General features: G+C 44.9%; 1 protein-coding gene across 16 annotated transcripts in view; it reads left to right on the top strand.

The window, feature by feature from the left end:
- PCDH17 (protocadherin 17) overlaps positions 1-14,581 on the top strand; it is a 199,944-nt gene that overhangs the window by 63,474 nt on the left and 121,889 nt on the right. The gene's annotated exons all lie outside the window — the stretch shown is intronic.

The raw sequence follows: 14,581 nt of genomic DNA, 5'->3' as shown, positions 1-14,581 counted from the left end.
ATGTAATGCTGGTTTTAGGACAATCCGGGTAGAGGTTTCCCCTCCAAACTGGAGGTTCCTCCTCCTTGATGGGTCTGAACTTGCATGTCTAAAGGTGAGTCCAATTTGAAGTGGTTACCTGTTGTGAAAAAGGGCATAGTCCTGTAGCTTGATGGCCCTGTCCCTTCAATAACAAAAGTGAGAAACTGTCCCCATTTAATAACAAGAGGGAGGAATGTCCTCCATTCAGAGCACTCAGAGTGGAGTGTATGTGCAAGACTTCTAAAGGGAGAGCTGCTCGTGGCCATGCTGCGAACGCAGTGCTGGCCGATTTAACTCCCAAATGGGGTTGTGTGGCCCCGTTTGGGAGCTAAACCATGCCCCTCCACATCTGACATCAGGTGTGGGGGGCATGGCTAACTGCTCCCTGTGTCTGACGTCAGACATTGATGCAGGGGGTGTGGTTAGGGGGGCCATGGTGGCTGGTTGAGCCTGGGCCTCTGCTGGCCTCCTTCCGCACCTGGAACCTGGGGTCCTCGTCCCCTACTGGGTGCCTAATACTGAGCACACTACAGTCTGGTCAGGAGATTATGTTTAATGGAAGGCCTCTGTGTGTCTTCAATAGCCATGTATGTACTGTACAGGAGAACCTCAATATTAGCAGGGTTTATGTTCCAGGCTGCAGCCGTGGATATGGAAACCATAGATACCATGTTATGAGATCCTATGGGATCACAGGGGTTAGGTTGCCGGTCGGCCAAAAGTGGCTGAAAATTGGCAGAATTTAATGGATGTGGGGAGCTTCTTACTGTGCTCTGCTGAGTCGGGCTGTGCACCCAAAATTGGCATCCCCCCTTTTTTTTAATAAAGATGGGAGCCATTTCGTGGCTCCGTTGAAGAAAATGATGGACACCTCCACGGTCATTTCCGGCCATGGTCATTCCCGGCTACCTCCGATCTGCGGATACATGAGGTCAGCGTGTCCCCCCACCCCCCGCATATGCCAAGGTAATTTGTCCTTTCTCCGACTGTGGATACACAATAAGGAGTCAGTGGATAACAAGTTCCACCTGTATAGTGTAGTTTAAGGGAACAATGGAACTACATTGTAATCCTCTATCATATTCGCTGTTCCCTATATTAGCTGTACTCACGAAGGGAATGGATTGTGTCTAGGGCCAGAGAGACCTGAGTTCAAATCCCCATTCAGCCATGAAACTCACTGCCTGATTCAGGGCCAGTCATGTGTCTCTCAGCCTAACCTACCTTATGTTGTGAGGGTAAACATAACCATGTACTGTACGCCGCTCTGGGCTCCTTGGAGGAAGAGCAGGATAGAAATGTTAAAATAAAATAAAATAAATAATAAATTTTCATAATGCATTCTCATTGCAGAGTTATGAATACTGTACTTAATTGCAGAAACTGTAAGGCTTTCTATCCCATATATGCTACTGTCTCCTGGATCATTGCCAAGTAATAGGTTTGCTTGCTTCCCCAAAATAACTTTATTTTAATTAGTATTTACAGTGGGTTGTGTGGTGATAAAGGTTAGGGTTTCTGAGGCTCTAGAAACAGTTAGGTAGCTTTTCAGTGATTTATTAGTAATTGTGTTTGCTCAGTCAAGGTAGGCACCCAACCAGTTTATTTTAGTGCTAAATACAGTATGAAGAAAATTGATCAAATTGTTGAGTTACAGGTCATTAACAATTGCTTTAAATACAGAGCTTCGCAGTAGTAGTGCCCTAGTTAAAACTGCTGTTAGGTTGCCCTTATAGGCCATTTTTTAAAAAATGCAACCTACAATTTGACAAAGATTTATTTCTGGCTTAAAATGACTTTCATAGCCCTCTGGTTAAAATCAGTGTAAAACTGCATACTTCCCAATATTTCCAATGATACTGCAGTTCACAGCTGCCTTTCTCTAATATAGTCCCATACCCATCATTTGACTTCCAGTGAGTCCACTGTATCATGGGTGTGGTGTGTTAATTGCATCCAAAGTGTGTTAAAGAAAATTATGACTAGAAAATCTGTCATTGTATCAGGGAAAATTAAAAGGAATAATCAGATGTTCTTATATAATCCGCTAAAGAAATGTAAAGTGAGTCACGGATTATATATTTACAAAGCAATGTTGATTCTCGTAGATGATTTGTGGGACTTGGGGACAAACGATAATAAAATGCAGGAATTTCAGAGTTGTCTGGGGACTTGTACAGTGCAATTCTGTTACTATTCCTAAGGGAATACAGTATGTCCCTTAAGGTCCCAGAATGCAGGGGACATGTTTTCAGGAAGCACAGAGAAGAGGGGATTGGCAAAAATTGCCACTCTCCTATTGCATGTGTGAAACATTAGGAAAGTAGGAAGCTGCCTTATACTGAGTCAGAGCATTGGTCCATCTAGCTCGGGATCATCTAACTGGTGGCGACTCTCCAAGGCTTCAGGCAGGAGTCTCTCCCAGCCCTACCTGGAGATGCATGCATGTTATGGACCTTCTGCAAGTAATGTAGATGCTCCACCACTGAGCTTTGGCCCCATCCCCTATGGGAGATGTCTCACAGCAGACGATGCTCACATGTTGTCACCTAGTGAAATGCAAGTCAGGGGAGACACTGCTTAACAAATTCTCCCTACTGGGGGTTAACAAATGCTCGCTACTGCAAGGCCGGTAGTGAGCAGCAGTCTTACCTGCAGTGAGACTATTGCTTAACAAAGAGCTTCCCAGATGTTCACCACTGCAAGAGCAGCAGTCCTCCCCAAATTACTCTGTGTGCACAATGTTAATCTGGATATTGGTCCATGAGTTTAGAGAAGGGAAGTAAAGTAAGGTAAAGTGTGCCATTGAGCCGGTGTCAACTCCTGGTGACCACAGAGCCCTATGGTTGTCTTTGGTAGAATACAGGAGGGGTTTACCATTGCCATCTCCCATGCAGTATGATATGATGTCTTTCAGCACATTCCTATATTGCTGCTGCCTGACATAGATGTTTCCCATAGCTTGGGGAAACATAGCTTGGGAAACATACCAGCGAGGATTCAAACTGGCAACCTGAGAAGGGCTTGAGAACGGGCGGCAGGGAAGGTTGTTTGAAATTACCTTCCCCCGCCCACACTCCTCCATTGCTGGGCATGCTCCCCACACGCCCAAACAATCCTCCGCTGCAAGAGCACCAGTGATGTTCCTGTTCACTACAGTGGTGCTTGCACAGGAGAATACCCACATGGATTGTGCCCTAAAGCTTATATTCTATTTCTTTCATGGTAAGACTATTGTCTCCATCTTTCATTAGCTGTAATGTGAATATTTTCCATTTTTCCTTTTGGAGAAAAAGTCTTTGAAATCACTTCTGCAAAATTGTATTATATTTGAAAGTATATTTTTGCTGTCAGAAAATGACAATTTTCTCTCCCCCCCCCCCCCGCCACCCTTCATGGCTACTGAAACCTTTTGAAAAGAGCTACTGTTCATATTGCTGTGTACTTTAAATGAAAACATCGACAAAATCCAATTACTTAAATCTGCCTACACAGTGATGTGCATTCCCTTGAAAATGTTAATACCAAATATCTAATAATAGTACAGAAGTTGCTTTTGCTGGAAATAGCAAGAAAGAAGGGGATGAATCAGTGTAGCTAGTGCTCAGTAGAAGCTAAGTGGCTTCCCCAAATGAAGAATCAAAGACTGATATAAAGTATGTGACTAATTTCACTTTTACTCCAAGAATGATATTAAGTTGGTTGAATGGTTTGACTGCACTCTTTAGTGACTAATCCAGAGTATAGCATATTTCATTTTTTAAAAACTGTCAACATCCGAATAATAGAATAATAGAATAAGTGAATAGAATATTCACAAAGCAGTTTGCATAGCAAAAGGAATGAGAGGATGGTTCTCTGCCCCCAAAGGGCTCATAATCTAAAAAGAAACACAAGGGAGCTGCCAACAGCCATTGAGACTGATGCTGTGCTGGAAATGGATAGGGCCAGTTGTCCTTCCCCTGCTGAATAGAAGGAGAGCACTTTAAAGGGTGCCTCTTTGCCCAGTTAGCAGGGGGCCGTTGGCTTAATTGTTTTGTTTCTGCCAGCTTGACTGGCAGCTGCTTTCCAGGGTTTCAGAAAAGAGTCTTCCCCAGTCCTGTCTGGAGATGACAGGGATTCACAGGGGATGTTCTGCTTCCCAACTGGCTTGGCACCCAGCTTCGAGAGAAGAAGTTGGGAGGGGAGAGTTGTGGGGACAAGTGTCAGGCAGAAGAAACGTTCTGCAACACCTGCTACTCACCACTATTTTCTTTTTTTAACTGCAGCCCCCCCCCATTATATGGCTATTTATCACAAGTGCACAGGTATATGACATAGGTGCAAGTACACTTCTGCACATAATTCTTTCATCTCAGGATATGGAGTTGGTTCGAATTATATTCTTACCAGCCGCTATTAATTGTATGTGTCCAGAAGCACAGACACATACATTTCCCCTCAACTGATGCACCAGTGCTTGATTATACAAGGGGGAGTCCTTTGAACTGCCTCTCTCTGCATGGTTCAAATACTACTTTAAAATAGTATTTTAAATAGATGTATGCACCCAATCTCCTTCCCCATATGATTACAGGTGCCTGATTCAGACATTATGCTGTACGAGTGTACAGATGTCTGTATATGTATACATGTGTTTGTGAATGAGTGTACCTGTGTTCATTTAAAAGTGAACCTGGATACAGGCCCTTTAAATGCATGATATAGATAGGAAGTGTACTTCTGTACCTGTATTCAACACAACATGTGCATTACTGTACCTGCGTACAGATCTGTATCTGTGTACTCTCTACACTCGTTGTACGAGTGTTGAACATAACATGTGAATGAGCCTAAAGTGCCACAGTATTTTCTGGAAAGTCCATGTACAAATACAGTGTAAAGTAATGACAACACATGCAACTAGCTTAGAGACAAATATAAACAGCACACACACAACCTAGATCATAGTCAACAAAACTATGGAAGCAGCCCTTGTAACTCTAAAGTCGATTCAGTATGAAGACATATTACAACTGAGAAAATAATAACTTTTCATATGAAGAGAATCAATTCCAATGCAGTTCCTTTGGCTACTTTCAGTTTTTGATTGGGGCTCCTCTCACAACTCCTATCTCCCTAGCTCAATAATGTGTTAACTGGGTGTCTCTCTAAATTCAAACTATTATCACCATAGCCTTGAAGTTCACAGGTCTTATCTCTGAGCAGATTGCGTGTGCCATGATCTATTACATCTGCAGATGGTTTCAGAGATGGGATTGACTCATGCGAATGTTCCCATCTCTCTAAAATCAGAGAAATGACAGTTCATCCCCGTGAAAGGAATTTGACCATATTAAGTGAGGAACAATGGTTTAAATCTCCAAATATGATTCTATCAAACAGTTGAACCAGCAACATCTATGCTTGTCCTAGACAGACCAACCTAACTAAAGACAGAGAGACAATGAGGCAATTCTCACGATCGCCAGGGTGGGCTGGGAGGGCATGGTGGGTGAGGGAGGCTGCTCTTAACCTACCTTCCCCCAGACGACCAAACTGTCCTTCTTTGGTGCGCCTCCCGCATGCCCACATAGGCAGCCCTGCTCTGTGCTATCACACAATGCAGCGTGTGACACGCATGCTGTATTGGGGATTCCTCCGTCAGACGGGCACTCTGTGCACCTGTCTCTGTGTCTCCTCAGGCTGAATTCAACCCAAGGAGACACATGATACCCGGTAGCCAAGGGAAGGTTGCAAGTTCTACTTTAGCCTTGTTTCTTAAGAGGGTTAGGCAGGTGGGGAGTGGAGGGGTCCGCAAGGATCCCACGGCTTCTCACAACCAGCTTAGCTCCAGCTGGGCTGGCCCAGGCTAGGTTAGTCTGGTTGTAAGAACAGCCTCATGATATGGAAAGCTTTTGGCACACTAAGTTAAGTGCAGCCTACATCTGTAGTCACTCAGGGACTCAGTAAATATCATGGTTTTTCTGCCTGTCTGAATTGAGAAAAACAGGGAAGAGTTTGTCAAGCACTTTGCATTCCATGCTATATGGCTGGTGAGCTGCTGTTGGCCGGATGGGTTACACCAAGACCTTAGGCCCTAAGGCTTGTATAATAGCATGAAGTGAATACTGTTGATATTTGGGCACTCATAATCAAAGGGGATTTCTCAGCTTGAGTGTACAAACCGGGTTGAAAGAAAATCATCTCCGTCACCGGTGAGAGATAAGCGGGTCATTTGTTAGTTTCACGAGGAGTGGTACGTGGCCGAAGTGCAGAGGACATGAAGCAAAGATGCCACCCATTTCTTTAAAAAAATAAAATAACGGTTTGGGTGGCAGATTCTGCCATCCGTTCATCTTGATTTTATTGGGGGATACCACGACAGCATGGCACGCCCCAGCATGGCAGTAAATCCAGATTGATCCCTGATGTATCACTGTGTGTCACTATGATGTCATTCACTTATGTCTGTTGTGGGACTGCTGTATTGCCCCCAAATCACTGCAGATATACTGCAATTGTCTAGCAGAATAATCCAATAGGTCTGGATTATCTCCATATAAAAGCTGTCAGGATTCACTTGTCCCTAGTCACTGGTTTTAGAAATAATGATGCGGGGGTCATTTTAGTGAAAAGTTAATACAGCTTTCAGTCTGGCCCTGATCACCATGCTGAATGTAGGCTATCCATAATGTATTGTGTCCTCCCAAGTGCCTAACAACCCACCATTTCTAAAACCACCTGCCCCACCCCCCACCAAGACCCAATCATATATTTATTTATTTATACACCTGATTATTTTTATTAATAAAGAATAATCAGATGCAAAAGAAAGCATAGTGAGCTGCAATAGATGGTGGGTGGGCTGCATTCAGCTTAGTCGGTCGCGAGTTGTATCCACTAAGCTGCACCTAGCAGAAAAGGATGAGATCGCAGTGGGTGAGGGGCTGGAGTGTGGAGAAGCCTGGAGACTTTCCAGAGCGGCCGGTTCCAACCCTGTACACTGTTTTATTCATGCACATTAAATATTTAGAACAAAGAGTGTCCTGAATGTTGGAGAGGACGGTCAATTGCTGTTCTGTCCAGGCCAGGCCTGTGCATCTTGCAGCCTGCCATGCCTGCCTCACACATCGAGCGTCCTAGCCCTAGATAGTGTTGCAGTCTCCTCGCTGTTGCAGAGCGTAGAGGTGTGGCGTGAAGTGAGGCAGAACACAATAGGAGCCTTGTCACCAAATCAGCTGCAAGAAGCAAGGGATGTGCTGCTGCAGTGGCAGAATTCTGTGAAACAAACCAGTGCAGTCTCTCTCTAGCCTAAGAAACTCCAGTAGTTTATAATACAAGAGGAATTCAGTTCTACTGTAGTTTTTTTGGCTGATTTCCACCAATTCTGTAAGTACTCACTGTTCTGCAATTAGTTATCTTGTACTCATTTATTTAGTTGGCATAGGGTTGTTAACAAACCTGGGGCATGATCCACCCAGTGTTAAACACTCCTGATTCCCATTGGTTTCCATGCTGGAGACCTTATTGGATGCTTAACTCTCCTGTTGAATCTATGACACTTAGAAGTGCCTAGCTTTGACTGGATTCTGTTAGCAGTATTTTCCCCCAGCTATTAGTTGTTTAAAGAGTATTAGTCAACTAATCATCTGTTTTTAACCAACCAATCAATTAAATGCACTCGATTAAATATAAATATATTTTGCATGTTATCATACTCTTGATGGAGGTGCCTTTCTGAGCATATCAAAGGATACCACTCACTGTTAGAAGGAAAGACTACCTTTAATCCATTTTTCCCTTTTACTGCCAGATAAAATTGACCCCTACTGATTAATTAACTAAAGCTTTTGGACACCATCTGGACAAAGTAAAGCACTTAAAAACAAACAAAAACCCATGGCTTTCAGTGGAAGTTCATGAAGCTTTTAAGTATCCCTATGAAATGGGACTTAAGCTTGGCTGGATTGGACCCTTGATTTTATTTATTTATCTATTGTATTTGTACATGGCCCCAAACCTACATCTCTGGGCAATTTACAACAACATAAAACAAATTAAAACAAAATTTAAAATACTGTAAAACCACAATTCTAGTTAAAAAACTTGAGTGAATAAATGTGACTTTAAAGACTTTTAAAAAGCTGTCAGATACAGGGAGCTCTTATTTCAACAGGGAGCGCATTCCAGAGTTTTGGGGCGGTGACAAAGAAAGCCCGTTTCTGACTAGCCATCAGATGAACTGGTGGCAACTGCAGACAGACTTATCTGGATGATCTCAATGGGTGATGGGGCTCATAGTGAATAAGTTGTTCTCTTAACTATCCTGGGCCCAAGCAGTTTAGGGCTTTATAGGTTATAACCAGCACCTTGTATTCGTTGACTGACAGGATGACTTACGATTTTTACCCATGAGTAGGCCCTCCTACTGACAAGTAGTCCAGTTGATTAAGCTGGATGCCCCCCACTTTCCAGCTTTTCTAGACCACAGAACCTACAACGATTTAATGTTTCACTCCAGGGGAGTGCATTGGTGACCCCCATATCCCAAGCATGGTATCCTCTATGACTGCACAACTCACTGAGAATGTGAGTTGTTAGCTAAGAAAAATGAACATTTAAGACCCTACAGTAATGAGAATCCATGTGTCGACATCTCAGCTGAAAGGACACACTGTGAATGACCTAAAGGCAATCATCAAGGTCTGAAAGCTGGTCAAGTGCCTGCTACAGGCCATTCTCCCACAATTGTGACATCTTTTGTTTAGTTTCTCATCAGCTTTCCTTGGGCACACACTTCTTGTATACAAACATACAAAAGCCTACTGTCTACCCACGCCAAACACAGATGACAACGGTTCCCTTTGTGAATGTGGTTGCATCTCTGGGGTATGACTGGAGGATCAACCTCTTCCTCAGAAGAGCCTCTGCCAGCTGTACACTGGGAAAATATTTATTCCCCACCATAGTTCTCTGATGAACACAGCCCTGCATACATGATAACATGAGGGCTTCAGCAGCCCTTTTCTTGGGCTGTGTCTCATCAGGAGAAACCAGAAAAGACCAGAGATGGACAAGGGAAGGTTGCAGCCACTGAGGGAGCCAAGCAGCAGCCCAGGTGCTGCCTCTGCCCCCAGCCCCGCCCCCTGCATTTGACATCAGACGCAGGGAGCATTGAGCCGTGCTCCCACATCTGACATCAGTTGGTTTCGTCACACGGTCCCATGCAGAGTGGGAGAGCCACTCTGGCTGGCCAATTTAACTCCCAAATGTGGCTGCTCCTGTTTGGGAGCAAAATCGGCCAGCACTGCATTCGCAGCTTGGCGAGGAGTGGCTCTCCCTGTGCCACCCCATTTGGGAGCAAAATCACCCCCCCCCCGCATCTCCCCCCCCCGCCCTGGATGGTGGCAGGTTTACTGAAGCTGACATGTTGTGGTAGTCAAGTCGAGCTTTATTACGGTCAGAGACCAGCATAAAATTACACATTAAATTTTTATTTATTTTATTTATTTTATTAAAAGATTTTTATACCACCCAAAACTTACGTCTCTGGGCGGTTTACAACAGAATAAAAACAAAGTAAAACATCTGTTAAAACAAAAATGGGGGTGGGGGACACACACATTACAACAATTTAAAAATTTTAAAATAATATTTTAAAACAGCATTAAAACAACATTAATTAAAAGCCTGGGTGAAGAGATGTGTTTTTAAAGACTTTTAAAAAGCTGTCAGAGATGGGGAGGCTCTTATTTCACTAGGGAGCGCATTCCAAAGCCTCGGGGCAGCAGCGGAGAAGGCCCATCCCTGAGTAGCAAAGCTGGTGGCAAGCCAGAAGCAAATGCAGACGGACGTCTCCAGCAGATTTCAGTGGCTGTGGAGTTCATGCAGAAGAAGGCATTCATAGGTTATAACCAGCACCTTGTATTTTGCCCGGAAACATATCGGCAGCCAGTGTAGCTCCTTCAATACAGGAGTTATATGGTCTCTCCGAGATGACCCAGAGACCAGCTTGGCTGCCGAATTCTGGACCAGCTGTAGTTTCCGGACTATGTAAAAGGGCAGCCCCACATAGAGCACATTACAGTAATCCAGTCTGGAGTTTACCAGCAGATGTACCACTGTTTTGAGGTCATTCACCTCAAGAAATGGACACAGCTGGCGTATCAGCCGAAGCTGATAGAAGGCACTTCTGGCCACCGCCTCAACCTGGGACACCAGGGAGAGGCTCGGATCCAGAAGCACCCCTCGACTGCATACCTGTTCCTTCTGGGGAAGTGTGACCCCATCCAGAACAGGCAGATCAAAATCATCTCTCGAGTTCCAACCCCGCACAATGAGTACCTCCGTCATAGCTGGATTCAGTCTCAGTTTGTTATCCCTCATCCAGCCCAGCACCGACTCCAGGCAGGCATTTAGGGAGGTTATGCCCTCTCCCGATGATGCTGACATGGAGAAATAGATTTGGGTGTCATCAGCATACTGGTAGCACCCTGCACCAAATCTCCTAATGATCTCTCCTAGCAGTTTCATGTAGATATTAAACAACATTGGAGACAATACGGAGCCCTGGGGAACACCATACAAAAGTTCAAATTTTGAAGAACAGCAGTCTCCAAGGGACATCATCTGTAACCTGCCAGAGAAGTAGGAGTGGAACCACTGCAGAGCAGTGCCTCTCACTCCCAACCCCCTCAGATGCTCCAGAAGGATACTATGGTCGATAGTATCGAAAGCTGCCAAGATGTCCAGAAGGACCAACAGAGTCACACTTCCTCTGTCAATTCCCAATTGGAGATCATCCATCAGGCCGACCAAGGCAATCTCCACCCCATAGCCAGCCAGAAAGCCAGTTTGAAATGGGTCAAGGTAATCAGTTTCATCCAAGACTGTCTGGAGCTGGGAGGCCACCACCCTCTCAATTACCTTGCCCAGCCACAGAAGGTTGGAGACAGACCTCTAGTTGTTCAAGTCTGAGGGATCCAGGATAGGCTTCTTCAGAAGCGGTCTAATAATTGCCTCCTTAAGACAAGGAGGCATCCTACCTTCCCTCAGAGAGACATTTATAATTTCTACCAGGCCTTCTACAACAACCCCCCTGCCAGATAATATAAGCCATGTCGGACAAGGGTCAAGAGAACAGGTGGTAGGCCGCACCATTCCAGTCAGCTTGTCTACATCCCCAGGAGTCACAAACTGGAACTTATCCAACCTAATCACACAAGAGGAGTCACTGGACACCTGCACATCAGACACTGAGGTAATTGTGGAGATGGAGTCTAAGTTGGCCCGAATATGAGATATTTCCCCCACAAAGAATTCATTAAACACATCACAGCAGGTAATCAATGGTTCCAGATTCTGATTCAAGGAAGGAGGGGCACTCACTAGCCCTCTCACAACCCTGAACAACTCAGCCGGACGTGAACTTGTGGATGCAATATGAGCAGAAAAGAATTGCTTCTTTGCCGCACGTATCGCCTGAGCATAGGTCTTCAAATGTTGTAATCTGTTGAAATCTGTTGGATTCAAGCCGAGTCTTTCTCCACTTGCGCTCCAGTCGTCTGTCTCGCCGCTTCAGCCCCCGTAGTTCTTCCGTATACCAAGAGGCCAATTTTGAAGCAGGTCGGAGAGGACACTTAGGAGCAATCATGTCTACTGCCCCAGTGAGTTTGCTGTTCCAATTCTCCACCAGGGCATCAGCAGGATCACCGGCAGAGCCAACACTAAATCCCTCCAAGGCTTCTTGAAATCCTATTGGATCCAATAACCTTCTTGGGCAGATCATCCTAATAGGTCCCTTGCCCCTGTGAAGGTGGGAAGTGATTGTGAGTCCGACTTTAACCATATGGTGGTCCGTCCATGACAATGAAGAAATCACAGGATTCCCCACCCACGGAACACCACCCTGATCAGAGTGAAAGACCAAATCAAGCATGTGACCAGCAATGTGCGTCAGCCCCGAGACCACTTGGGATAGGCCCATAGTCATCATGGCCACTATGAACTCCTGAGCAGCCCCAGACAAATTGGTCCCAAAGTGAACATTGAAGTCCCCCAGCACCACAAGCCTGGGGGACTCCAACACCAAGTCCGAGACCAAGTCCGTCAGCTCGGTTAGGGACTCCGTTGAGCAGCAGGGCGATTGGTACACCAACCAAAGTCCCAATCTATCCCTGGTCCCCAGACTTCACATTTGATATGGTCTGACACTCTAACAGGGATCCTGGTAAGGGAAAGGTTATTCTTATAGACCACAGCCACTCTACCTCCCCGCCCACGGTCCCTCACCCGCTCCTCAACAGAGTAGCCTGGAGGAAGAAGCTGGGACCACACTGGGCCCCCATCCTCCCCCAGCCAAGTCTCTGTAATACATACCAGGTCGGCACCTTCATCCAGAATCAAATCATGGATGGTTTCTGATTTGTTCTGGACCTACCTGGCATTACAGAGGAGCAAGGTGAGGTTCCAAGGATGATCAGCACTGCTCTCCAAGGTCAAAGAGTTGGCAGGACAGCCGGAAGGGGAAACAGCCATTAGATTTCCAAGTCCCCTTCCCCTGTAACGGCCCGCTGACCTGCCAACGTTATTTCTTCTGTTCCCCACCACGACCGGAATTGCCGCCCCACAGTCAGTGAACACGCTCCCTGTCTCCCCATCTCCAGTTAAGCCCAGACACATTCTAAGATTGTCTCACCCAGGACAAATTAAAAGAGAAGCTCCACTATTAAATGCCCTCCCCATATACAAATACCTAGGCCAAGAGACCTGGCCCTTGCCCTTGCTATCCCCCAAAGTGGCTCCCCCAAAGGGGCAACCCCCTTTGGTGTCACCCCTTCGGTGGCGACCCTGCCGTCACTGGCAGAAGCCTATATAGCCCTGAGCAGGCAGCTCTAGGCAGCTGGAATACAGGAAACTGCCAAGTCACCCTCCTCCCCAGCCCCATTCCTGCAAGGCCTCACCTCAGCACAGCAGCCAGACCTGGGGGGCAGATAACAGACAGGGGGCCAGCAGGAGAAGCACACAGGCAGGCACCCAGTCTCACACTCTGGCGTCTACCTAGGAGCAGATGTTGTCTCTCCTCTTCTCCGTCCTGTAAACTTGAAGGTAACACTAGAGATGTGGTAGCTTCTGTTGTTATCCTTTTGGCTTTGTTCTGCGGGATAAAAACCCTGCTTCTGCAAGGTCAGATGCTACTGAATGGTTTACTTTTTCCAAAGACTAGTTCTGACATTGTGGGAGGGGCTGGTATCATCGACCCTAACCCAGGAGCACAGAACTCTTCAGTACCTCAGACTGTTTTTCAGACACTATCATTTTTCAAGCCCAATTGAGCTTGCAAAACTGAAGTTTCAAAAAGAAACAGAGTACAGTATTCTCTCCTATCCTAAATGGCTTAACATGGAAATGAGATAGAAACCACCCCACCATAGGGAGTCAATTCATTTTGGGGTGGTTTTCTATCCTGTGTCTTATTTTTTTTATTAATAACATAAATATGATAACTGCTGAGGGGCCATGTGTGGGGAAATGTTGAATACCAAAGTACATATTGTTGTTCACTGCCTAAAGTCTTTGGAGGAGATATAAGAAAAGTTTAATAATAATAATAATAATAATAATAATAATAATAATAATAATAATAATAATATAAATAAATAAATAAGCTGTTGTAAAAAGATCGCACAGACTGACTACAAACAAAGGCATGACAAGGTAGCAGGGATGATACACTGGAACATCTGCAAAAAATACAAGCTACCTGTAGCCAAAGATTGGTGGGACCATAAAATTGAAAAAGTGGTAGAAAACGAAGATGCAAAAATATTATGGGACTTCCGACTACAAACAGACAAACATCTGCCACACAATACACCAGATATAACTGTAGTTGAGAAAAAAGAAAAACAAGTCAAAATAATTGACATAGCAATACCAGGGGATAGCAGAATAGAAGAAAAAGAAATAGATATAAAATCACAAAATACAAAGATCTACAAATTGAAATTGAAAGGCTGTGGCAGAAGAAGACCAAAATAATCCTAGTGGTAATTGGCGCGCTAGGTACAATTCCAAAACAACTTGAAGAGCACCTCAACACCATAGGGGCCACAGAAATCACCATCAGCCAATTACAAAAAGCAACTTTACTGGGAACAGCCTATATTCTGCGATGATATCTCTAATAATAACAGCAACAACAATGATAAAATTCAGCCATCCCAGGTCCTTAGGAAGGACTCGATGTCTGGATAAAACAAACCAGTCAATAATACCTGTCTGACTGTAAACAAGAAATAATAAATATAAGAGTATGGCAACAAGGGCATCGCTGAGAGTGCAGCAGTTTGCTTGTTTACACATGTTGACACAGCTGGGGGTAGAAATCTACCCCAAATTCCAGATGAGGGTTAAACTGAAACTGATGAAAGCTTACCACCCCCTTTTAAAAAAGAAAACTAAACAGCTGACTCGGTTATTTATTTGTGGTATTTGTATCAGCCCGCAACGTTTGAAGGCACTTATTAAAGTCAATGAGAGTTTGCTAGAGACTTGAAATCAAACACATCCATCATAC

The sequence above is a fragment of the Hemicordylus capensis genome, chromosome 3 (assembly GCF_027244095.1).
Source record: "Hemicordylus capensis ecotype Gifberg chromosome 3, rHemCap1.1.pri, whole genome shotgun sequence".
NCBI lineage: Eukaryota > Metazoa > Chordata > Lepidosauria > Squamata > Cordylidae > Hemicordylus > Hemicordylus capensis.
Note: the sequence above shows the minus strand (reverse complement) of the source record. Positions and strands in the feature narration are given on the sequence as shown.